This window comes from Hyla sarda, chromosome 1 (assembly GCF_029499605.1).
Source record: "Hyla sarda isolate aHylSar1 chromosome 1, aHylSar1.hap1, whole genome shotgun sequence".
Classification (NCBI taxonomy): Eukaryota; Metazoa; Chordata; class Amphibia; order Anura; family Hylidae; genus Hyla; species Hyla sarda.
The window spans coordinates 261,077,032-261,103,058 of record NC_079189.1 but is presented as its reverse complement, the minus strand read 5'-3'; the positions used below and the strand labels follow the sequence as shown (position 1 = coordinate 261,103,058).

The following is a 26,027-nucleotide window of genomic DNA, read 5'->3' as shown; positions in this document are numbered from 1 at the left end:
TTAAATCCACAGTATACAAGGTGTGAAGCTGTCGACGGCCATCCTAAGCTTAACGCGCCTGCTCTCGTCAGATCGCAGACTGGTACAGATCTTAGGGCCTGGTAAGTACCGGCATGGGACACTGGCTGGGAATCCCGGCTGCCGTTGACATTTTGCTCTGTTGCCGCCTTCCGTTCCGATTCTGAAAAGGATTTATTGATGCTTAAATGCACAGTATACAAAGTGTGAAGCTGTCAACGGCCATCCTAAGCTGAACGCGCCTGCTCTCGTCAGATCGCAGACTGCTACCCAGCTTAGGGCCTGTTAAGTACCAGCATGGGAGACTGGCTGGGAATCCCGGGTGCAGTTGACATTTTAATCTGTTGCCGCCTTCCGCTCCGATTCGGAAAAGGATTTATTGATGCTTAAATGCACAGTATAAAGGGGGTGAAGCTGTCAACAGCCATCCTAAGCTGAACGCGCCTGCTCTCGTCAAATCGCAGACTGCTACCCAGCTTAGGGCCCGGTAAGTACCAGCATGGGAGACTGGCTGGGAATCCCAGGTGTTGTTGACATTTTGCTCTGAAGCCGCCTTCCGCTTCGATTCCGAAAAGGATTTATTGATGCTTAAATCCACAGTATACAGGGTGTGAAGCCGTCTACGGCTATCCTAAGCTGAATGTGCCTGTTCTTGTCAGATCGCAGACTGCTGCCCGGCAAGTACGGGCATGGGAGACTGGCTGGCTGGCAATCCAAGGTGCTATTGACATTTTGCTCTGTTGCCGCCTTCCTCTCCGATTCCGAAAAGGATTTATTGATGCTTAAATGCACAGTATAAAAAGCATGAAGCTGTCAATGGCCATCCTAAGCTGAACGCGCCTGCTCTCGTCAGATTGCAGACTGCTACCCAGCTTAGGGCCCGGTAAGTACTGGCATGGGAGACTGGCTGGGAATCCCAGGTGCCGTTGACATTTTGCTCTATTGCTGCCTTCCGCTCCGATTCCGAAATGAATTTATTGATGCTTAAATCCACAGTATACAAGGTGTGAAGCTGTCGACGGCCATCCTAAGCTTGACGCGCCTGCTCTCGTCAGATCGCAGACTGGTATAGATCTTTGGGCCCGGTAAGTACCGGCATGGGACACTGGCTGGGAATCCCGGCTGCCGTTGACATTTTGCTCTGTTGCCGCCTTCCGTTCCGATTCCGAAAAGGAATTATTGATGCTTAAATGCACAGTATAAAGGGCGAGAAGCTGTCAACGGCCATCCTGAGCTGATTGCGCCTGTTCTCGTAAGATCGCAGACTGCTACCCAGCTTCGGGCCTGGTAAGTACCAGCATGGGAGACTGGCTGGGAATCCCGGGTGCAATTAACATTTTGCTCTGTTTCTTCTCCGATTCCGAAAATTATTTATTGATGCTTAAATCCACAGTATACAAAAAGTGTGAAGCTGTCAAGGGCCATCCTAAGCTGAACGCGCCTGCTCTCGTCAGATCGCAGACTGCTACCCAGCTTAGGGCCCGGTAAGTACCAGCATGGGAGACTGGCTGGGAATCCCAGGTGTTGTTGACATTTTGCTCTGTAGCCGCCTTCCGCTTCGATTCCGAAAAGGATTTATTGATGCTTAAATGCACAGTATACAAAGTGTGAAGCTGTCAACAGCAATCCTAAGCTGAACGCGCCTGCTCTCGTCAGATCGCAGACTGCTACCCAGCTTAGGGACCGGTAAGTACCAGCATGGGAGACTGGCTGGGAATCTCAGGTGTTGTTGACATTTTGCTCTGTAGCTCTGTAGACATTTTGCTTCGATTCCGAAAAGGATTTATTGATGCTTACATCCACAATATACAGGGTGTGAAGCCGTCTACGGCTATCCTAAGCTGAATGCGCCTGTTCTTGTCAGATCGCAGACTGCTGCCCTGCAAGTACGGGCATGGGAGACTGGCTGGCAATCCAAGGTGCTATTGACATTTTGATCTGTTGCCGCCTTCCTCTCCGATTAAAAAAAATATTTATTGATGCTTAAATCCACAGTATACAAGGTGTGAAGCTGTCGACGGCCATCCTAAGCTTAACGCGCCTGCTCTCGTCAGATCGCAGACTGTTACAGATCTTAGGGCCCGGTAAGTACCGGCATGGGACACTGGCTTGGAATCTCGGCTGCCGTTGACATTTTGCTCTGTTGCCGCCTTCCGAAAAGGATTTATTGATGCTTAAATGCACAGTATAAAGGGCGAGAAGCTGTCAATGGCCATCCTAAGCGGAACGCGCCTGCTCTCGTCAGATCGCAGACTGCTTTCCAGCTTAGGGCCTGGTAAGTACCAGCATGGGAGACTGGCTGGGAATCCCGGGTGCAGTTGACATTTTAATCTGTTGCCGCCTTCCGCTCCGATTCCGAAAAGGATTTATTGATGCTTAAATCCACAATATACAGGGTGTGAAGCCGTCTACGGCTATCCTAAGCTGAATGCGCCTGATCTTGTCAGATCGCAGACTGCTGCCCGGCAAGTACGGGCAGGGGAGACTGGCTGGCAATCCAAGGTGCTATTGACATTTTGCTCTGTTGCCGCCTTCCTCTCCGATTAAAAAAAATATTTATTGATGCTTAAATCCACAGTATAAAGGGCGTGAAGATGTCAACGGCCATCCTAAGCTGAACGTGCCTGCTCTCGTCAGATCGCAGACTGCTACCCAGCTTAGGGCCCGGTAAGTACTGGCATGGGAGACTGGCTGGGAATCCCGGGTGCCGTTGACATTTTGCTCTATTGCTGCCTTCTGCTCCGATTCCAAAAATAATTTATTGATGCTTAAATCCACAGTATACAAGGTGTGAAGCTGTCGACGGCCATCCTAAGCTTAACGCGCCTGCTCTCGTCAGATCGCAGACTGTTACAGATCTTAGGGCCCGGTAAGTACCGGCATGGGACACTGGCTGGGAATCCCAGCTGCCGTTGACATTTTGCTCTGTTGCCGCCTTCCGTTCCGATTCCGAAAAGGATTTATTGATGCTTAAATGCACAGTATAAAGGGCGAGAAGCTGTCAACGGCCATCCTAAGCTGAACGCGCCTGCTCTCGTCAGATCGCAGACTGCTACCCAGCTTAGGGCCCGGTAAGAACCAGCATGGGAGACTGGCTGGGAATCCCAGGTGTCGTTGACATTTTGCTCTGTTGCCGCCTTAAGCTCCGATTCCGAAAAGGATTTATTGATGCTTAAATCCACAGTATACAGGGTGTGAAGATGTCTACGGCCATCCTAAGCTGAATAAGCCTGTTCTCGTCAGATTGCAGACTGCTACCCAGCTTCGGGCCTGGTAAGTACCAGCATGGGAGACTGGCTGGGAATCCCGAGTGCAGTTGACATTTTGCTCCGATTCCGAAAAGATTTTATTGATGCTTAAATGCACAGTATACAAAGTGTGAAGCTGTCAACGGCCATCCTACGCTGAACGCGCCTTCTCTCGTCAGATCGCAGACTGATACCCAGCTTAGGGCCTGGTAAGTACCAGCATGGGAGACAGGCTGGGAATCCCGGGTGCAGTTGACATTTTAATCTGTTGCCGCCTTCCGCTCCGATTCGGAAAAGGATTTATTAATGCTTAAATGCACAGTATAAAGGTTGTGAAGCTGTCAACGGCCATCCTAAGCTGAACGCGCCTGCTCTCGTCAGATTGCAGACTGCTACCCAGCTTAGGGCCCGGTAAGTTCCAGCATGGGAGACTGGCTGGGAATCTCAGGTGTTGTTGAAATTTTGCTCTGTAGCCGCCTTCCGCTCCGATTCCAAAAAGGATTTATTGATGCTTAAATCCACAGTATACAGGGTGTGAAGCCGTCTATGGCTATCCTAAGCTGAATGTGCCTGTTCTTGTCAGATCGCACACTGCTGCCCGGCAAGTACAGGCATGGGAGACTGGCTGGCAATCCAAGGTGCTATTGACATTTTGCTCTGTTGTCGCCTTCCTCTCCGATTCCGAAAAGGATTTATTGATGCTTAAATGCACAGTATAAAAAACATGAAGCTGTCAATGGCCATCCTAAGCTGAACGCGCCTGCTCTCGTCAGATCGCAGACTGGTACAGATCTTAGGGCCCGGTAAGTACCGGCATGGGACACTGGCTGGAAATCCCGGCTGCCGTTGACATTTTGCTCTGTTGCCGCCTTCCGTTCCGATTCGGAAAAGGATTTATTGATGCTTAAATGCACAGTATAAAGGGCGTGAAGCTGTCAACGGCCATCCTAAGCTGAACGCGCCTGCTCTCGGCAGCTCGCAGACTGCTACCCAGCTTAGGGCCTGGTAAGTACTAGCATGGGAGACTGGCTGGGAATCCCGGTTGCCGTTGACATTTTGCTCTGTTGCCGCCTTCCGTTCCGATTTCGAAAAGGATTTATTGATGCTTAAATGCACAGTATACAAAGTGTGAAGCTGTCAACGGCCATCCTAAGCTGAACGCGCCTGCTCTCGTCAGATCGCAGACTGCTACCCAGCTTAGGGCCTGGTAAATACCAGCATGGGAGACTGGCTGGGAATCCCGGGTGCAGTTGACATTTTAATCTGTTGCAGCCTTCCGCTCCGATTCGGAAAAGGATTTATTGATGCTTAAATGCACAGTATAAAGGGCGTGAAGCTGTCAACGGCCATCCTAAGCTGAACGCGCCTGCTCTCGTCAGATCGCAGACTGCTACCCAGCTTAGGGCCCGGTAAGTACTGGCATGGGAGACTGGCTGGGAATCCCGGGTGCCGTTGACATTTTGCTTTATTGATGCTTAAATCCACAGTATACAAGGTGTGAAGCTGTCGACGGCCATCCTAAGCTGAACGCGCCTGCTCTCGTCAGATCGCAGACTGCTACCCAGCTTAGGGCCTGGTAAGTACCAGCATGGGAGACTGGCTGGGAATCCCGGGTGCAGTTGACATTTTGCTCTGTTGCCGCCTTCCGTTCCGATTCCGAAAAGGATTTATTGATGCTTAAATCCACAATATACAGGGTGTGAAGCTGTCAACGGCCATCCTAAGCCTGAACGTGCCTGCTCTTCTCAGATCGCAGACTGCTGCCCGGCAGTTACCGGCATGGGAGACTGGCTGGCAATCCAAGGTGCTATTGACATTTTGCTATATTGCCGCCTTCCTCTCCGATTAATAAAAATAATTATTGATGCTTAAATCCACAATATACAAGGCGTGAAGATGTCAACGGCCATCCTAAGCTGAACGTGCCTGCTCTCGTCAGATCGCAGACTGCTACCCAGCTTAGGGCCCAGTAAGTACCGGCATGGGAGACTGGCTGGGAATCCCGGGTGCAGTTGACATTTTGCTCTGTTGCCGCCTTCCGTTCCGATTCCGAAAAGGATTTATTGATGCTTAAATTCACAGTATAAAAAGGATGAAGCTGTCAATGGCCATCCAAAGCTGAACGTGCCTGCTCTTGTCAGATTGCAGACTGCTACCCAGCTTAGGGCCCGGTAAGTACTGGCATGGGAGACTGGCTGGGAATCCCGGTTGCCGTTGACATTTTGCTCTATTGCTGCCTTCCGCTCCGATTCCGAAAAGAATTTATTGATGCTTAAATCCACAGTATAAAGAGCGTGAAGCTGTCAACGGCCATCCTAAGCTGAACGCGCCTGCTCTCGGCAGATCGCAGACTGCTACCCAGCTTAGGGCCTGGTAAGTACCAGCATGGGAGATTGGCTGGGAATCTCGGGTGCAGTTGACATTTTAATCTGTTGCCGCCTTCCGCTCCGATTCGGAAAAGGATTTATTGATGCTTAAATCCACAATATACAGGGTGTGAAGCTGTCAACGGCCATCCTAAGCCTGAACGTGCCTGCTCTTCTCAGATCACAGACTGCTGCCCGGCAGTTACCGGCATGGGAGACTGGCTGGCAATCCAAGGTGCCATTGACATTTTGCTCTATTGCCGCCTTCCTCTCCGATTAATAAAAATAATTATTGATGCTTAAATCCACAATATACAAGGCGTGAAGACGTCAACGGCCATCCTAAGCTGAACACGCCTGCTCTCGTCAGATCGCAGACTGCTACCCAGCTTAGGGCCCAATAAGTACCGGCATGGGAGACTGGCTGGGAATCCCGGGTGCAGTTGACATTTTGCTCTGTTGCCGCCTTCCGTTTCGTTTCCGATTCCGAAAAGGATTTATTGATGCTTAAATGCACAGTATAAAAAGCAGGAAGCTGTCAATGGCCATCCTAAGCTGAACGCGCCTGCTCTCGTCAGATCGCAGAATGCTACCCAGCTTAGGGCCCAGTAAGTACCGGCATGGGAGACTGGCTGGGAATCCCAGGTGTTGTTGACATTTTGCTCTTTAGCCGCCTTCCGCTCTGATTCCGAAAAGGATTTATTGATGCTTAAATCCACAGTATACAAGGTGTGAAGCTGTCGACGGCCATCCTAAGCTTAACGCGCCTGCTCTCATCAGATCGCAGACTGGTACAGATCTTAGGGCCCGGTAAGTACCGGCATGGGACACTGGCTGGGAATCCCGGCTGCCATTGACATTTTGCTCTGTTGCCGCTTTCCGCTCCGATTCCGAAAAGGATTTATTGATGCTTAAATCCACAGTATACAGGGTGTGAAGATGTCTACGGCCATCCTAAGCTGAATGCGCCTGTTCTCATCAGATCGCAGACTGCTACCCAGCTTCGGGCCTGGTAAGTACCAGCATGGGAGACTGGCTGGGAATCCCAGGTGCAGATGACATTTTGCTCCGATTCCGAAAATTATTTATTGATGCTTAAATCCACAGTATACAAAGTGTAAAGCTGTCAACGGCCATCCTAAGCTGAACGCGCCTGCTCTCGTCAGATCGCAGACTGCTACCCAGCTTAGGGCCTGGTAAGTTCCAGCATGGGAGACTGGCTGGGAATCCCGGGTGCAGTTGACATTTTAATCTGTTGCCGCCTTCCGCTCCGATTCGGAAAAGGATTTATTGATGCTTAAATCCACAATATACAGGGTGTGAAGCTGTCAACGGCCATCCTAAGCTTGAACGTGCCTGCTCTCCTCAGATCGCAGACTGCTGCCCGGCAGTTACCGGCATGGGAGACTGGCTGGCAATCCAAGGTGCCATTGACATTTTGCTCTGTTGCCGCCTTCCTCTCCGATTAATAAAAATATTTATTGATGCTTAAATCCACAATATACAGGGTGTGAAGATGTCAACGGCCGTCCTAAGCTGAACGCGCCTGCTCTCGTCAGATCGCAGACTGTTACCCAGCTTAGGGCCCAGTAAGTACCGGCACGGGAGACTGGCTGGGAATCCCGGGTGCAGTTGACATTTTGCTCTGTTGCCGCCTTCCGTTCCGATTCCAAAAAGGATTTATTGATGCTTAAATGCACAGTATAAAGGGCGTGAAGCTGTCAACGGCCATCCTAAGCTGAACGCGCCTGTTCTCGTCAGATCGCAGACTGCTACCCAGCTTAGGGCCCGGTAAGTACCAGCATGGGAGACTGGCTGGGAATCCCAGGTGTTGTTGACATTTTGCTCTTTAGCCGCCTTTTGCTCTGATTCCGAAAAGGATTTATTGATGCTTAAATCCACAGTATCCACAGTATACAGGGTGTGAAGCCGTCTACGGCTATCCTAAGCTGAATGTGCCTGTTTTTGTCAGATCGCAGACTGCTGCCCGGCAAGAACGGGCATGGGAGACTGGCTTGCAATCCAAGGTGCTCTGTTGCCGCCTTCCTCTCCGATTCCGAAAAGGATTTATTGATGCTTAAATGCACAGTATAAAAATCATGAAGCTGTCAATGGCCATCCTAAGCTGAACGCGCCTGCTCTCGGCAGATCGCAGACTGCTACCCAGCTTAGGGCCTGGTAAGTACCAGCATGGGAGATTGGCTGGGAATCTCGGGTGCAGTTGACATTTTAATCTGTTGCCGCCTTCCGCTCCGATTCGGAAAAGGATTTATTGATGCTTAAATCCACAATATACAGGGTGTGAAGCTGTCAACGGCCATCCTAAGCCTGAACGTGCCTGCTCTTCTCAGATCACAGACTGCTGCCCGGCAGTTACCGGCATGGGAGACTGGCTGGCAATCCAAGGTGCCATTGACATTTTGCTCTATTGCCGCCTTCCAATCCGATTAATAAAAATAATTATTGATGCTTAAATCCACAATATACAAGGCGTGAAGACGTCAACGGCCATCCTAAGCTGAACACGCCTGCTCTCGTCAGATCGCAGACTGCTACCCAGCTTAGGGCCCAATAAGTACCGGCATGGGAGACTGGCTGGGAATCCCGGGTGCAGTTGACATTTTGCTCTGTTGCCGCCTTCCGTTTCGTTTCCGATTCCGAAAAGGATTTATTGATGCTTAAATGCACAGTATAAAAAGCAGGAAGCTGTCAATGGCCATCCTAAGCTGAACGCGCCTGCTCTCGTCAGATCGCAGACTGCTACCCAGCTTAGGGCCCAGTAAGTACCGGCATGGGAGACTGGCTGGGAATCCCAGGTGTTGTTGACATTTTGCTCTTTAGCCGCCTTCCGCTCTGATTCCGAAAAGGATTTATTGATGCTTAAATCCACAGTATACAAGGTGTGAAGCTGTCGACGGCCATCCTAAGCTTAACGCGCCTGCTCTCATCAGATCGCAGACTGGTACAGATCTTAGGGCCCGGTAAGTACCGGCATGGGACACTGGCTGGGAATCCCGGCTGCCATTGACATTTTGCTCTGTTGCCGCTTTCCGCTCCGATTCCGAAAAGGATTTATTGATGCTTAAATCCACAGTATACAGGGTGTGAAGATGTCTACGGCCATCCTAAGCTGAATGCGCCTGTTCTCATCAGATCGCAGACTGCTACCCAGCTTCGGGCCTGGTAAGTACCAGCATGGGAGACTGGCTGGGAATCCCAGGTGCAGATGACATTTTGCTCCGATTCCGAAAATTATTTATTGATGCTTAAATCCACAGTATACAAAGTGTGAAGCTGTCAACGGCCATCCTAAGCTGAACGCGCCTGCTCTCGTCAGATCGCAGACTGCTACCCAGCTTAGGGCCTGGTAAGTTCCAGCATGGGAGACTGGCTGGGAATCCCGGGTGCAGTTGACATTTTAATCTGTTGCCGCCTTCCGCTCCGATTCGGAAAAGGATTTATTGATGCTTAAATCCACAATATACAGGGTGTGAAGCTGTCAACGGCCATCCTAAGCTTGAACGTGCCTGCTCTCCTCAGATCGCAGACTGCTGCCCGGCAGTTACCGGCATGGGAGACTGGCTGGCAATCCAAGGTGCCATTGACATTTTGCTCTGTTGCCGCCTTCCTCTCCGATTAATAAAAATATTTATTGATGCTTAAATCCACAATATACAGGGTGTGAAGATGTCAACGGCCGTCCTAAGCTGAACGCGCCTGCTCTCGTCAGATCGCAGACTGTTACCCAGCTTAGGGCCCAGTAAGTACCGGCACGGGAGACTGGCTGGGAATCCCGGGTGCAGTTGACATTTTGCTCTGTTGCCGCCTTCCGTTCCGATTCCAAAAAGGATTTATTGATGCTTAAATGCACAGTATAAAGGGCGTGAAGCTGTCAACGGCCATCCTAAGCTGAACGCGCCTGCTCTCGTCAGATCGCAGACTGCTACCCAGCTTAGGGCCCGGTAAGTACCAGCATGGGAGACTGGCTGGGAATCCCAGGTGTTGTTGACATTTTGCTCTTTAGCCGCCTTTTGCTCTGATTCCGAAAAGGATTTATTGATGCTTAAATCCACAGTATCCACAGTATACAGGGTGTGAAGCCGTCTACGGCTATCCTAAGCTGAATGTGCCTGTTTTTGTCAGATCGCAGACTGCTGCCCGGCAAGAACGGGCATGGGAGACTGGCTTGCAATCCAAGGTGCTCTGTTGCCGCCTTCCTCTCCGATTCCGAAAAGGATTTATTGATGCTTAAATGCACAGTATAAAAATCATGAAGCTGTCAATGGCCATCCTAAGCTGAACGCGCCTGCTATCGTCAGATCGCAGACTGCTACCCAGCTTAGGGCCCGGTAAGTACTGGCATGGGAGACTGGCTGAGAATCCCGGTTGCCGTTGACATTTTGCTCTATTGCTCCGATTCCGAAAAGAATTTATTGATGCTTAAATCCACAATATACAAGGTGTGAAGCTGTCAACAGCCATCCTAAGCTTAACGCGCCTGCTCTCGTCAGATCGCAGACTGGTACAGATCTTAGGGCCTGGTAAGTACCGGCATGGGACACTGGCTGGGAATCCCGGCTGCTGTTGACATTTTGCTCTGTTGCCGCCTTCCGTTCCGATTCCGATTCCGAAAAGGATTTATTGATGCTTAAATGCACAGTATACAAAGTTTGAAGCTGTCATCCGCCATCCTAAGCTGAACGCACCTGGTCTCGTCAGATCGCAGATTGCTACCCAGCTTAGGTCCCGGTAAGTACCAGCATGGGAGACTGGCTGGGAATCCCAGGTGTTGTTGACATTTTGCTCTGTAGCCGCCTTCCGCTTCGATTCCGAAAAGTATTTATTGATGCTTAAATCCACAGTATACAGGGTGTGAAGCAGTCTACGGCTATCCTAAGCTGAATGTGCCTGTTCTTGTCAGATCGCAGACTGCTGCCTGGCAAGTACGGGCATGGGAGACTGGCTGGCAATCCAAGGTGCTATTGACATTTTGCTCTGTTGCCGCCTTCCTCTCCGATTCCGAAAAGGATTTATTGATGCTTAAATGCACAGTATAAAAAGCATGAAGCTGTCAATGGCCATCCTAAGCTGAACGCGCCTGCTCTCGTCAGATCGCAGACTGCTACCCAGCTTAGGGCCCGGTAAGTACTGGCATGGGAGACTGGCAGGGAATCCCAGGTGCCGTGGACATTTTGCTCTATTGCTGCCTTCCGCTCCGATTCCGAAAATAATTTATTGATGCTTAAATCCACAGTATACAAGGTGTGAAGCTGTCGACGGCCATCCTAAGCTTAACGCGCCTGCTCTCGTCAGATCGCAGACTGGTACAGATCTTAGGGCCTGGTAAGTACCGGCATGGGACACTGGCTGGGAATCCCGGCTGCCGTTGACATTTTGCTCTGTTGCCGCCTTCCGTTCCGATTCTGAAAAGGATTTATTGATGCTTAAATGCACAGTATACAAAGTGTGAAGCTGTCAACGGCCATCCTAAGCTGAACGCGCCTGCTCTCGTCAGATCGCAGACTGCTACCCAGCTTAGGGCCTGTTAAGTACCAGCATGGGAGACTGGCTGGGAATCCCGGGTGCAGTTGACATTTTAATCTGTTGCCGCCTTCCGCTCCGATTCGGAAAAGGATTTATTGATGCTTAAATGCACAGTATAAAGGGGGTGAAGCTGTCAACGGCCATCCTAAGCTGAACGCGCCTGCTCTCGTCAAATCGCAGACTGCTACCCAGCTTAGGGCCCGGTAAGTACCAGCATGGGAGACTGGCTGGGAATCCCAGGTGTTGTTGACATTTTGCTCTGAAGCCGCCTTCCGCTTCGATTCCGAAAAGGATTTATTGATGCTTAAATCCACAGTATACAGGGTGTGAAGCCGTCTACGGCTATCCTAAGCTGAATGTGCCTGTTCTTGTCAGATCGCAGACTGCTGCCCGGCAAGTACGGGCATGGGAGACTGGCTGGCAATCCAAGGTGCTATTGACATTTTGCTCTGTTGCCGCCTTCCTCTCCGATTCCGAAAAGGATTTATTGATGCTTAAATGCACAGTATAAAAAGCATGAAGCTGTCAATGGCCATCCTAAGCTGAACGCGCCTGCTCTCGTCAGATTGCAGACTGCTACCCAGCTTAGGGCCCGGTAAGTACTGGCATGGGAGCCTGGCTGGGAATCCCAGGTGCCGTTGACATTTTGCTCTATTGCTGCCTTCCGCTCCGATTCCGAAATGAATTTATTGATGCTTAAATCCACAGTATACAAGGTGTGAAGCTGTCGACGGCCATCCTAAGCTTGACGCGCCTGCTCTCGTCAGATCGCAGACTGGTATAGATCTTTGGGCCCGGTAAGTACCGGCATGGGACACTGGCTGGGAATCCCGGCTGCCGTTGACATTTTGCTCTGTTGCCGCCTTCCGTTCCGATTCCGAAAAGGAATTATTGATGCTTAAATGCACAGTATAAAGGGCGAGAAGCTGTCAACGGCCATCCTGAGCTGATTGCGCCTGTTCTCGTAAGATCGCAGACTGCTACCCAGCTTCGGGCCTGGTAAGTACCAGCATGGGAGACTGGCTGGGAATCCCGGGTGCAATTAACATTTTGCTCTGTTTCTTCTCCGATTCCGAAAATTATTTATTGATGCTTAAATCCACAGTATACAAAAAGTGTGAAGCTGTCAAGGGCCATCCTAAGCTGAACGCGCCTGCTCTCGTCAGATCGCAGACTGCTACCCAGCTTAGGGCCCGGTAAGTACCAGCATGGGAGACTGGCTGGGAATCCCAGGTGTTGTTGACATTTTGCTCTGTAGCCGCCTTCCGCTTCGATTCCGAAAAGGATTTATTGATGCTTAAATGCACAGTATACAAAGTGTGAAGCTGTCAACAGCAATCCTAAGCTGAACGCGCCTGCTCTCGTCAGATCGCAGACTGCTACCCAGCTTAGGGACCGGTAAGTACCAGCATGGGAGACTGGCTGGGAATCTCAGGTGTTGTTGACATTTTGCTCTGTAGCTCTGTAGACATTTTGCTTCGATTCCGAAAAGGATTTATTGATGCTTACATCCACAATATACAGGGTGTGAAGCCGTCTACGGCTATCCTAAGCTGAATGCGCCTGTTCTTTTCAGATCGCAGACTGCTGCCCTGCAAGTACGGGCATGGGAGACTGGCTGGCAATCCAAGGTGCTATTGACATTTTGATCTGTTGCCGCCTTCCTCTCCGATTAAAAAAAATATTTATTGATGCTTAAATCCACAGTATACAAGGTGTGAAGCTGTCGACGGCCATCCTAAGCTTAACGCGCCTGCTCTCGTCAGATCGCAGACTGTTACAGATCTTAGGGCCCGGTAAGTACCGGCATGGGACACTGGCTTGGAATCTCGGCTGCCGTTGACATTTTGCTCTGTTGCCGCCTTCCGAAAAGGATTTATTGATGCTTAAATGCACAGTATAAAGGGCGAGAAGCTGTCAATGGCCATCCTAAGCGGAACGCGCCTGCTCTCGTCAGATCGCAGACTGCTTTCCAGCTTAGGGCCTGGTAAGTACCAGCATGGGAGACTGGCTGGGAATCCCGGGTGCAGTTGACATTTTAATCTGTTGCCGCCTTCCGCTCCGATTCCGAAAAGGATTTATTGATGCTTAAATCCACAATATACAGGGTGTGAAGCCGTCTACGGCTATCCTAAGCTGAATGCGCCTGATCTTGTCAGATCGCAGACTGCTGCCCGGCAAGTACGGGCAGGGGAGACTGGCTGGCAATCCAAGGTGCTATTGACATTTTGCTCTGTTGCCGCCTTCCTCTCCGATTAAAAAAAATATTTATTGATGCTTAAATCCACAGTATAAAGGGTGTGAAGATGTCAACGGCCATCCTAAGCTGAACGTGCCTGCTCTCGTCAGATCGCAGACTGCTACCCAGCTTAGGGCCCGGTAAGTACTGGCATGGGAGACTGGCTGGGAATCCCGGGTGCCGTTGACATTTTGCTCTATTGCTGCCTTCTGCTCCGATTCCAAAAATAATTTATTGATGCTTAAATCCACAGTATACAAGGTGTGAAGCTGTCGACGGCCATCCTAAGCTTAACGCGCCTGCTCTCGTCAGATCGCAGACTGTTACAGATCTTAGGGCCCGGTAAGTACCGGCATGGGACACTGGCTGGGAATCCCAGCTGCCATTGACATTTTGCTCTGTTGCCGCCTTCCGTTCCGATTCCGAAAAGGATTTATTGATGCTTAAATGCACAGTATAAAGGGCGAGAAGCTGTCAACGGCCATCCTAAGCTGAACGCGCCTGCTCTCGTCAGATCGCAGACTGCTACCCAGCTTAGGGCCCGGTAAGAACCAGCATGGGAGACTGGCTGGGAATCCCAGGTGTCGTTGACATTTTGCTCTGTTGCCGCCTTACGCTCCGATTCCGAAAAGGATTTATTGATGCTTAAATCCACAGTATACAGGGTGTGAAGATGTCTACGGCCATCCTAAGCTGAATAAGCCTGTTCTCGTCAGATTGCAGACTGCTACCCAGCTTCGGGCCTGGTAAGTACCAGCATGGGAGACTGGCTGGGAATCCCGAGTGCAGTTGACATTTTGCTCCGATTCCGAAAAGATTTTATTGATGCTTAAATGCACAGTATACAAAGTGTGAAGCTGTCAACGGCCATCCTACGCTGAACGCGCCTTCTCTCGTCAGATCGCAGACTGATACCCAGCTTAGGGCCTGGTAAGTACCAGCATGGGAGACAGGCTGGGAATCCCGGGTGCAGTTGACATTTTAATCTGTTGCCGCCTTCCGCTCCGATTCGGAAAAGGATTTATTAATGCTTAAATGCACAGTATAAAGGTTGTGAAGCTGTCAACGGCCATCCTAAGCTGAACGCGCCTGCTCTCGTCAGATTGCAGACTGCTACCCAGCTTAGGGCCCGGTAAGTTCCAGCATGGGAGACTGGCTGGGAATCTCAGGTGTTGTTGAAATTTTGCTCTGTAGCCGCCTTCCGCTCCGATTCCAAAAAGGATTTATTGATGCTTAAATCCACAGTATACAGGGTGTGAAGCCGTCTATGGCTATCCTAAGCTGAATGTGCCTGTTCTTGTCAGATCGCACACTGCTGCCCGGCAAGTACAGGCATGGGAGACTGGCTGGCAATCCAAGGTGCTATTGACATTTTGCTCTGTTGTCGCCTTCCTCTCCGATTCCGAAAAGGATTTATTGATGCTTAAATGCACAGTATAAAAAACATGAAGCTGTCAATGGCCATCCTAAGCTGAACGCGCCTGCTCTCGTCAGATCGCAGACTGGTACAGATCTTAGGGCCCGGTAAGTACCGGCATGGGACACTGGCTGGAAATCCCGGCTGCCGTTGACATTTTGCTCTGTTGCCGCCTTCCGTTCCGATTCGGAAAAGGATTTATTGATGCTTAAATGCACAGTATAAAGGGCGTGAAGCTGTCAACGGCCATCCTAAGCTGAACGCGCCTGCTCTCGGCAGATCGCAGACTGCTACCCAGCTTAGGGCCTGGTAAGTACTAGCATGGGAGACTGGCTGGGAATCCCGGTTGCCGTTGACATTTTGCTCTGTTGCCGCCTTCCGTTCCGATTTCGAAAAGGATTTATTGATGCTTAAATGCACAGTATACAAAGTGTGAAGCTGTCAACGGCCATCCTAAGCTGAACGCGCCTGCTCTCGTCAGATCGCAGACTGCTACCCAGCTTAGGGCCTGGTAAATACCAGCATGGGAGACTGGCTGGGAATCCCGGGTGCAGTTGACATTTTAATCTGTTGCAGCCTTCCGCTCCGATTCGGAAAAGGATTTATTGATGCTTAAATGCACAGTATAAAGGGCGTGAAGCTGTCAACGGCCATCCTAAGCTGAACGCGCCTGCTCTCGTCAGATCGCAGACTGCTACCCAGCTTAGGGCCCGGTAAGTACTGGCATGGGAGAAGGGCTGGGAATCCCGGGTGCCGTTGACATTTTGCTTTATTGATGCTTAAATCCACAGTATACAAGGTGTGAAGCTGTCGACGGCCATCCTAAGCTGAACGCGCCTGCTCTCGTCAGATCGCAGACTGCTACCCAGCTTAGGGCCTGGTAAGTACCAGCATGGGAGACTGGCTGGGAATCCCGGGTGCAGTTGACATTTTGCTCTGTTGCCGCCTTCCGTTCCGATTCCGAAAAGGATTTATTGATGCTTAAATCCACAATATACAGGGTGTGAAGCTGTCAACGGCCATCCTAAGCCTGAACGTGCCTGCTCTTCTCAGATCGCAGACTGCTGCCCGGCAGTTACCGGCATGGGAGACTGGCTGGCAATCCAAGGTGCTATTGACATTTTGCTATATTGCCGCCTTCCTCTCCGATTAATAAAAATAATTATTGATGCTTAAATCCACAATATACAAGGCGTGAAGATGTCAACGGCCATCCTAAGCTGAACGTGCCTGCTCTCGTCAGATCGCAGACTGCTACCCAGCTTAGGGCCCAGTAAGTACCGGCATGGGAGACTGGCTGGGAATCCCGGGTGCAGTTGACATTTTGCTCTGTTGCCGCCTTCCGTTCCGATTCCGAAAAGGATTTATTGATGCTTAAATTCACAGTATAAAAAGGATGAAGCTGTCAATGGCCATCCAAAGCTGAACGTGCCTGCTCTTGTCAGATTGCAGACTGCTACCCAGCTTAGGGCCCGGTAAGTACTGGCATGGGAGACTGGCTGGGAATCCCGGTTGCCGTTGACATTTTGCTCTATTGCTGCCTTCCGCTCCGATTCCGAAAAGAATTTATTGATGCTTAAATCCACAGTATAAAGAGCGTGAAGCTGTCAACGGCCATCCTAAGCTGAACGCGCCTGCTCTCGGCAGATCGCAGACTGCTACCCAGCTTAGGGCCTGGTAAGTACCAGCATGGGAGATTGGCTGGGAATCTCGGGTGCAGTTGACATTTTAATCTGTTGCCGCCTTCCGCTCCGATTCGGAAAAGGATTTATTGATGCTTAAATCCACAATATACAGGGTGTGAAGCTGTCAACGGCCATCCTAAGCCTGAACGTGCCTGCTCTTCTCAGATCACAGACTGCTGCCCGGCAGTTACCGGCATGGGAGACTGGCTGGCAATCCAAGGTGCCATTGACATTTTGCTCTATTGCCGCCTTCCTCTCCGATTAATAAAAATAATTATTGATGCTTAAATCCACAATATACAAGGCGTGAAGACGTCAACGGCCATCCTAAGCTGAACACGCCTGCTCTCGTCAGATCGCAGACTGCTACCCAGCTTAGGGCCCAATAAGTACCGGCATGGGAGACTGGCTGGGAATCCCGGGTGCAGTTGACATTTTGCTCTGTTGCCGCCTTCCGTTTCGTTTCCGATTCCGAAAAGGATTTATTGATGCTTAAATGCACAGTATAAAAAGCAGGAAGCTGTCAATGGCCATCCTAAGCTGAACGCGCCTGCTCTCGTCAGATCGCAGACTGCTACCCAGCTTAGGGCCCAGTAAGTACCGGCATGGGAGACTGGCTGGGAATCCCAGGTGTTGTTGACATTTTGCTCTTTAGCCGCCTTCCGCTCTGATTCCGAAAAGGATTTATTGATGCTTAAATCCACAGTATACAAGGTGTGAAGCTGTCGACGGCCATCCTAAGCTTAACGCGCCTGCTCTCATCAGATCGCAGACTGGTACAGATCTTAGGGCCCGGTAAGTACCGGCATGGGACACTGGCTGGGAATCCCGGCTGCCATTGACATTTTGCTCTGTTGCCGCTTTCCGCTCCGATTCCGAAAAGGATTTATTGATGCTTAAATCCACAGTATACAGGGTGTGAAGATGTCTACGGCCATCCTAAGCTGAATGCGCCTGTTCTCATCAGATCGCAGACTGCTACCCAGCTTCGGGCCTGGTAAGTACCAGCATGGGAGACTGGCTGGGAATCCCAGGTGCAGATGACATTTTGCTCCGATTCCGAAAATTATTTATTGATGCTTAAATCCACAGTATACAAAGTGTGAAGCTGTCAACGGCCATCCTAAGCTGAACGCGCCTGCTCTCGTCAGATCGCAGACTGCTACCCAGCTTAGGGCCTGGTAAGTTCCAGCATGGGAGACTGGCTGGGAATCCCGGGTGCAGTTGACATTTTAATCTGTTGCCGCCTTCCGCTCCGATTCGGAAAAGGATTTATTGATGCTTAAATCCACAATATACAGGGTGTGAAGCTGTCAACGGCCATCCTAAGCTTGAACGTGCCTGCTCTCCTCAGATCGCAGACTGCTGCCCGGCAGTTACCGGCATGGGAGACTGGCTGGCAATCCAAGGTGCCATTGACATTTTGCTCTGTTGCCGCCTTCCTCTCCGATTAATAAAAATATTTATTGATGCTTAAATCCACAATATACAGGGTGTGAAGATGTCAACGGCCGTCCTAAGCTGAACGCGCCTGCTCTCGTCAGATCGCAGACTGTTACCCAGCTTAGGGCCCAGTAAGTACCGGCACGGGAGACTGGCTGGGAATCCCGGGTGCAGTTGACATTTTGCTCTGTTGCCGCCTTCCGTTCCGATTCCAAAAAGGATTTATTGATGCTTAAATGCACAGTATAAAGGGCGTGAAGCTGTCAACGGCCATCCTAAGCTGAACGCGCCTGCTCTCGTCAGATCGCAGACTGCTACCCAGCTTAGGGCCCGGTAAGTACCAGCATGGGAGACTGGCTGGGAATCCCAGGTGTTGTTGACATTTTGCTCTTTAGCCGCCTTTTGCTCTGATTCCGAAAAGGATTTATTGATGCTTAAATCCACAGTATCCACAGTATACAGGGTGTGAAGCCGTCTACGGCTATCCTAAGCTGAATGTGCCTGTTTTTGTCAGATCGCAGACTGCTGCCCGGCAAGAACGGGCATGGGAGACTGGCTTGCAATCCAAGGTGCTCTGTTGCCGCCTTCCTCTCCGATTCCGAAAAGGATTTATTGATGCTTAAATGCACAGTATAAAAATCATGAAGCTGTCAATGGCAATCCTAAGCTGAACGCGCCTGCTCTCATCAGATTGCAGACTGCTACCCAGCTTAGGGCCCGGTAAGTACTGACATGGGAGACTGGCTGGGAATCCCGGGTGCCGTTGACATTTTGCTCTATTGCTGCCTTCCGCTCTGATTCCGAAAATAATTTATTGATGCTTAAATCCACAGTATACAAGGTGTGAAGCTGTCGACGGCCATCCTAAGCTTAACGCGCCTGCTTTCGTCAGATCGCAGACTGGTACAGAACTTAGGGCCCGGTAAGTACCGGCATGGGACACTGGCTGGGAATCCCGGCTGCCGTTGACATTTTGCTCTGTTGCCGCCTTCCGTTCCGATTCCGAAAAGGATTTATTGATGCTTAAATGCACAGTATACAAAGTGTGAAGCTGTCAACGGCCATCCTAAGCTGAACGCGCCTGCTCTCGTCAGATCGCAGACTGATACCCAGCTTAGGGCCTGGTAAGTACCAGCATGGGAGACTGGCTGGGAATCCCGGGTGCAGTTGACATTTTAATCTGTTGCCGCCTTCCGCTCCGATTCGGAAAAGGATTTATTGATGCTTAAATCCACAATATACAGGGTGTGAAGCTGTCAACGGCCATCCTAAGCCTGAACGTGCCTGCTCTCCTCAGGTCGCAGACTGCTGCCCGGCAGTTACCGGCATGGGAGACTGGCTGGCAATCCAAGGTGCCATTGACATTTTGCTCTGTTGCCGCCTTCTTCTCCGATTAATAAAAATATTTATTGATGCTTAAATCCACAATATACAAGGCGTAAAGATGTCAACGGCCATCCTAAGCTGAACGCGCCTGCTCTCGTCAGATCACAGACTGCTACCCAGCTTAGGGCCCAGTAAGTACCGGCATGGGAGACTGGCTGGGAATCCAGGGTGCAGTTGACATTTTGCTCTGTTGCCGCCTTCCGCTCCGATTCGGAAAAGGATTTATTGATGCTTAAATGCACAGTATAAAGGGCGTGAAGCTGTCAACGGCCATCCTAAGCTGAACGCGCCTGCTCTCGTCAGATCGCAGACTGCTACCCAGCTTAGGGCCCGGTAAGTACCAGCATGGGAGACTGGCTGGGAATCCCAGGTGTTGTTGACATTTTGCTCTGTAGCCGCCTTGCGTTCCGATTCCGAAAAGGATTTATTGATGCTTAAATCCACAGTATACAGGGTGAGAAGCCGTCTACTGCTATCCTAAGCTTAATGTGCCTATTCTTGTCAGATCGCAGACTGCTGCCCGGCAAGTACGGGCATGGGAGACTGGCTGGCAATCCAAGGTGCTATTGACATTTTGCTCTGCTGCCGCCTTCCTCTCTGATTCCGAAAAGGATTTATTGATGCTTAAATGCACAGTATAAAAAGCATGAAGCTGTCAATGGCCATCCTAAGCTTAACGCGCCTGCTCTCGTCAGATCGCAGACGGCTACGCAGCTTAGGGCCCAGTAAGTACTGGCATGGGAGACTGGCTGGGAATCCCGGGTGCAGTTGACATTTTGCTCTGTTGCCGCCTTCCGTTCCGATTCCGAAAAGGATTTATTGATGCTTAAATGCACAGTATAAAAAGCATGAAGCTGTCAATGGCCATCCTAAGCTTAACGCGCCTGCTCTCGTCAGATCGCAGACTGGTACAGATCTTAGGGCCCGGTAAGTACCAGCATGGGACACTGGCTGGGAATCCCGGCTGCCGTTGACATTTTGCTCTGTTGCCGCCTTCCGTTCCGATTCCGAAAAGGATTTATTGATGCTTAAATGCACAGTATAAAAAGCATGACGCTGTCAATGGCCATCCTAAGCTGAACGCGCCTGCTCTCGTCAGATCGCAGACTGCTACCCAGCTTAGGGCCTGGTAAGTACTGGCATGGGAGACTGGCTGGGAATCCCGGGTGCAGTTGACATTTTAATCTGTTGCCGCCTTCCGCTCCGATTCGGAAAAGGATTTATTGATGCTTAAATCCACAGTATACAAAGTGTGAAGCTGTCAACGGCCATCCTAAGCTGAACGCGCCTGCTCTCGTCAGATCGCAGACTGCTACCCAGCTTAGGGCCTGGTAAGTACCAGCATGGGAGTCTGGATTGTAATCTTGGGTGCAGTTGACATTTTAATCTGTTGCCGCCTTTCGCTCCGATTCGGAAAAGGATTTATTGATGCTTAAATCCACAATATACAGGGTGTGAAGCTGTCAACGGCCATCCTAAGCCTAAACGTGCCTGCTCTCCTCAGATCACAGACTGCTGCCCTGCAGTTACCGGCATGGGAGACTGGCTGGCAATCCAAGGTGCCATTGACATTTTGCTCTGTTGCCGCCTTCCTCTCCGATTAATAAAAATATTTATTGATGCTTAAATCCACAATATACAATGCGTGAAGATGTCAACGGCCATCCTAAGCTGAACGCGCCTGCTCTCGTCAGATCGCAGACTGCTACCCATCTTAGGGCCCGGTAAGTACCGGCATGGGACACTGGCTGGGAATCCCGGCTGCCGTTGACATTTTGCTCTGTTGCCGCCTTCCGTTCCGATTCCGAAAAGGATTTATTGATGCTTAAATGCACAGTATACAAAGTGTGAAGCTGTCAACGGCCATCCTAAGCTGAACGCCCCTGCTCTCTTCAGATCGCAGACTGCTACCCAGCTTAGGGCCTGGTAAGTACCAGCATGGGAGACTGGCTGGGAATCCCGGGTGCAGTTGACATTTTAATCTGTTGCCGCCTTCTGCTCCAATTCGGAAAAGGATTTATTCATGTTTAAATCCCCAATATACAGGGTGTGAAGCTGTCAACAGCCATCCTAAGCTGAACGCGCCTGCTCTCGTCAGATCGCAGACTGCTACCCAGCTTAGGGCCCGGTAAGTACCAGCATGGGAGACTGGCTGGGAATCCCAGGTGTCGTTGACATTTTGCTCTGTTGCCGCCTTACGCTCCGATTCCGAAAAGGATTTATTGATGCTTAAATCCACAGTATACAGGGTGTGAAGATGTCAACGGCCATCCTAAGCTGAATGCGCCTGATCTAGTCAGATCGCAGACTGCTACCCAGCTTCGGGCCTGGTAAGTACCAGCATGGGACACTGGCTGGGAATCCCGGGTGCAGTTGCCATTTTGCTCTGTTTCTGCTCCGATTCCGAAAATTATTTATTGATGCTTAAATCCACAGTATACAATGTGTGAAGCTGTCAACGGCCATCCTAAGCTGAATGCGCCTGCTCTTGTCAGATTGCAGCCTGCTACCCAGCTTATTGCCTGGTAAGTACCAGCATGGGAGACTGGCTGGGAATCCCGGGTGCAGTTGACATTTTAATCTGTTGCCGCCTTCCGCTCCGATTCGGAAAAGGATTTATTGATGCTTAAATCCACAATATACAGGGTGTGAAGCTGTCAACGGCCATCCTAAGCCTGAACGTGCCTGCTCTCCTCAGGTCGCAGACTGCTGCCCGGCAGTTACCGGCATGGGAGACTGGCTGGCAATCCAAGGTGCCATTGACATTTTGCTCTGTTGCCGCCTTCCTCTCCGATTAAAAAAATATTTATTGATGCTTAAATCCACAATATACAAGGCGTGAAGATGTCAACGGCCATCCTAAGCTGAACGCGCTTGCTCTCGTCAGATCGCAGACTGCTACCCAGCTTAGAGCCCAGTAAGTACCGGCATGGGAGACTGGCTGGGAATCCCGGGTACAGTTGACATTTTGCTCTGTTGCCGCCTTCCGTTCCGATTCCGAAAAGGATTTATTGATGCTTAAATGCACAGTATAAAAAGCATGACGCAGTCAATGGTCATCCTAAGCTGAACGCGCCTGCTCTCGTCAGATCGCAGACTGCTACCCAGCTTAGGGCCCGGTAAGTACCGGCATGGGAGACTGGCTGGGAATCCCGGGTGCAGTTGACATTTTGCTCTGTTGCCGCCTTCCGTTCCGATCCCGAAAAGGATTTATTGATGCTTAAATGCACAGTATAAAAAGCATGACGCTGTCAATGGCCATCCTAAGCTGAATGCGCCTGCTCTCGTCAGATCGCAGACTGCTACCCAGCTTAGGGCCTGGTAAGTTCTGGCATGGGAGACTGGCTGGGAATCCCGCATGCCGTTGACATTTTGCTCTATTGCTGCCTTCCGGTCCGATTCCGAAAAGAATTTATTGATGCTTAAATCCACAGTATACAAGGTGTGAAGCTGTCGACGGCCATCCTAAGCTTAACGCGCCTGCTCCGTCAGATCGCAGACTGGTACAGATCTTAGGGTCCGGTAAGTACCGGCATGGGACACTGGCTGGGAATCCCGGCAGCCGTTGACATTTTGCTCTGTTGCCGCCTTCCGTTCCGATTCCGAAAAGGATTTATTGATGCTTAAATGCACAGTATACAAAGTGTGAAGCTGTCAACGGCCATCCTAAGCTGAACGCGCCTGCTCTCGTCAGATCGCAGACTGATACCCAGCTTAGGGCCTGGTAAGTACCAGCATGGGAGACTGGCTGGGAATCCCGGGTGCAGTTGACATTTTGCTCTTTTTCTGCTCCGATTCCGAAAATTATTTATTGATGCTTAAATCCACAGTATACAAAGTGTGAAGCTGTCAACGGCCATCCTAAGCTGAACGCGCCTGCTCTCGTCAGATCGCAGACTGCTACCCAACTTAGGGCCTGGTAAGTACCAGCATGGGAGACTGGATTGGAATCCCGGGTGCAGTTGACATTTTAATCTGTTGCCGCCTTTCGCTCCGATTCGGAAAAGGATTTATTGATGCTTAAATCCACAATATACAGGTTGTGAAGCTGTCAACGGCCATCCTAAGCCTGAACGTGCCTGCTCTCCTCAGATCGCAGACTGCTGCCCTGCAGTTACCGGCATGGGAGACTGGCTGGCAATCCAAGGTGCCATTGACATTTTGCTCTGTTGCCGCCTTCCTCTCCGATTAATAAAAATATTTATTGATGCTTAAATCCACAATATACAATGCGTGAAGATGTCAACGGCCATCCTAAGCTGAACGCGCCTGCTCTCGTCAGATCGCAGACTGCTACCCATCTTAGGGCCCGGTAAGTACCGGCATGGGACACTGGCTGGGAATCCCGGCTGCCGTTGACATTTTGCTCTGTTGCCGCCTTCCGTTCCGATTCCGAAAAGGATTTATTGATGCTTAAATGCACAGTATAAAGGGCGAGAAGCTGTCAACGGCCTTCCTAAGCTGAACGCGCCTGCTCTCGTCAGATCGCAGACTGCTACCCAGCTTAGGGCCTGGTAAGTACCAGCATGGGAGACTGGCTGGGAATCCCAGGTGTCGTTGACATTTTGCTCTGTTGCCGCCTTACGCTCCGATTCCGAAAAGGATTTATTGATGCTTAAATCCACAGTGTACAGGGTGTGAAGATGTCTACGGCCATCCTAAGCTGAATGCGCCTGTTCTCGTCAGATCGCAGACTGCTACCCAGCTTCGGGCCTGGTAAGTACCAGCATGGGAGACTGGCTGGGAATCCCGAGTGCAGTTGAGATTTTGCTCCGATTCCGAAAATTATTTATTGATGCTTAAATCCACAGTTTACAAAGTGTGAAGCTGTCAACGGCCATCCTAAGCTGAACGCGCCTGTTCTCGTCAGATCGCAGACTGCTACCCAGCTTAGGGCCTGGTAAGTACCAGCATGGTAGACTGGCTGGGAATCCCGGGTGCAGTTGACATTTTAATCTGTTGCCGCCTTCCGGTCCGATTCGGAAAAGGATTTATTGATGCTTAAATCCACAATGTACAGGGTGTGAAGCTGTCAACGGCCATCCTAAGCCTGAACGTGCCTGCTCTCCTCAGATCGCAGACTTGTGCCCGGCAGATACCGGCATGGGAGACTGGCTGGCAATCCAAGGTGCCATTGCCATTTTGCTCTGTTGCCGCCTTCCTCTCCGATTAATAAAAATATTTATTGATGCTTAAATCCACAATATACAAGGCGTGAAGATGTCAACGCCCATCCTTAGCTGAACGCGCCTGCTCTCGTCAGATCGCAGACTGCTATCCAGCTTAGAGCCCAGTAAGTACCGGCATGGGAGACTGGCTGGGAATCCCGGGTGCAGTTGACATTTTTGCTCTGTTGCCGCCTTCCGTTCCGATTCCGAAAAGGATTTATTGATGCTTAAATGCACAGTATAAAAAGCAAAAAGCTGTCAATGGCCATCCTAAGCTGAACGCGCCTGCTCTCGTCAGATCGCAGACTGCTACCCAGCTTAGGGCCTGGTAAGTACCAGCAAGGGAGACTGGCTGGGAATCCCGGGTGCAGTTGACATTTTAATCTGTTGCCGCCTTCCGCTCCGTTTCGGAAAAGGATTTATTGATGCTTAAATGCACAGTATAATAATAACGAAGCTGTCAATGGCCATCCTAAGCTGAATGCGTCTGTTCTTGTCAGATCGCAGACTGCTGCCCGGCAAGTACGGGCATGGGAGACTGGCTGGCAATCCAAGGTGCTATTGACATTTTGATCTGTTGCCGCCTTCCTCTCCGATTAAATTTTTTTTTTATTGATGCTTAAATCCACAGTATACAAGGCGTGAAGATGTCAACGGCCATCCTAAACTGAACGCGCCTGCTCTCGTCAGATCGCAGACTGCTACGCAGCTTAGGGCCGGTAAGTACTGGCATGGGAGACTGGCTGGGAATCCCGGGTGCCGTTGACATTTTGCTCTATTGCTGCCTTCCGCTCCGATTCCGAAAATAATTTATTGATGCTTAAATCCACAGTATACAAGGTGTGAAGCTGTCGACGGTCATCCTAAGCTTAACGCGCCTGCTCTCGTCAGATCGCAGACTGGTACAGATCTTAGGGCCCGGTAAGTACCGGCATGGGACACTGGCTGGGAATCCCGGCTGCCGTTGACATTTTGCTCTGTTGCCGCCTTCCGTTCCGATTCCGAAAAGGATTTATTGATGCTTAAATGCACAGTATACAAAGTGTGAAGCTGTCAACGGCCATCCTAAGCTGAATGCGCCTGCTCTCGTCAGAACGCAGACTGCTACCCAGCTTAGGGCCTGGTAAGTACCAGCATGGGAGACTGGCTGGGAATACCGGGTGCAGTTGACATTTTAATCTGTTGCCGCCTTCCGCTCCGATTCCGAAAAGGATTTATTGATGCTTAAATCCACAATATACATGGTGTGAAGCCGTCTACGGCTATCCTAAGCTGAATGTGCCTGTTCTTGTCAGATCGCAGACTGCTGCCCGGCAAGTACGGGCATGGGAGACTGGCTGGCAATCCAAGGTGCTATTGACATTTTGATCTGTTGCCGCCTTCCTCTCCGATTAAAAAAAAAATTTATTGATGCTTAAATCCAAAGTATACAAGGCGTGAAGATGTCAACGGCCATCCTAAGCTGAACGTGCCTGCTCTCGTCAGATCGCAGACTGCTCCCCAGCTTAGGGCC

The 26,027-nt window shown here is 50.5% G+C and overlaps 12 pseudogenes; all 12 read left to right on the top strand.

Moving 5' to 3' along the window:
• The first annotated feature begins 830 nt into the window (after positions 1-830).
• On the top strand, positions 831-950 carry LOC130336318 (5S ribosomal RNA; annotated as a pseudogene).
• A 1,664-nt stretch (positions 951-2,614) lies between these two features.
• On the top strand, positions 2,615-2,734 carry LOC130318304 (5S ribosomal RNA; annotated as a pseudogene).
• A 1,870-nt stretch (positions 2,735-4,604) lies between these two features.
• LOC130320538 (5S ribosomal RNA) lies at positions 4,605-4,724 on the top strand (annotated as a pseudogene).
• Positions 4,725-7,352: 2,628 nt separating this feature from the next.
• LOC130335224 (5S ribosomal RNA) lies at positions 7,353-7,472 on the top strand (annotated as a pseudogene).
• Positions 7,473-9,523: 2,051 nt separating this feature from the next.
• LOC130320383 (5S ribosomal RNA) lies at positions 9,524-9,643 on the top strand (annotated as a pseudogene).
• A 3,841-nt stretch (positions 9,644-13,484) lies between these two features.
• On the top strand, positions 13,485-13,604 carry LOC130318292 (5S ribosomal RNA; annotated as a pseudogene).
• A 1,466-nt stretch (positions 13,605-15,070) lies between these two features.
• On the top strand, positions 15,071-15,190 carry LOC130352320 (5S ribosomal RNA; annotated as a pseudogene).
• A 3,032-nt stretch (positions 15,191-18,222) lies between these two features.
• On the top strand, positions 18,223-18,342 carry LOC130320372 (5S ribosomal RNA; annotated as a pseudogene).
• A 1,266-nt stretch (positions 18,343-19,608) lies between these two features.
• LOC130320361 (5S ribosomal RNA) lies at positions 19,609-19,728 on the top strand (annotated as a pseudogene).
• Positions 19,729-23,789: 4,061 nt separating this feature from the next.
• LOC130331978 (5S ribosomal RNA) lies at positions 23,790-23,909 on the top strand (annotated as a pseudogene).
• A 1,254-nt stretch (positions 23,910-25,163) lies between these two features.
• Positions 25,164-25,282, top strand: LOC130352216 (5S ribosomal RNA; annotated as a pseudogene).
• Positions 25,283-25,566: 284 nt separating this feature from the next.
• On the top strand, positions 25,567-25,686 carry LOC130321592 (5S ribosomal RNA; annotated as a pseudogene).
• The last annotated feature ends 341 nt before the right edge of the window (positions 25,687-26,027 follow it).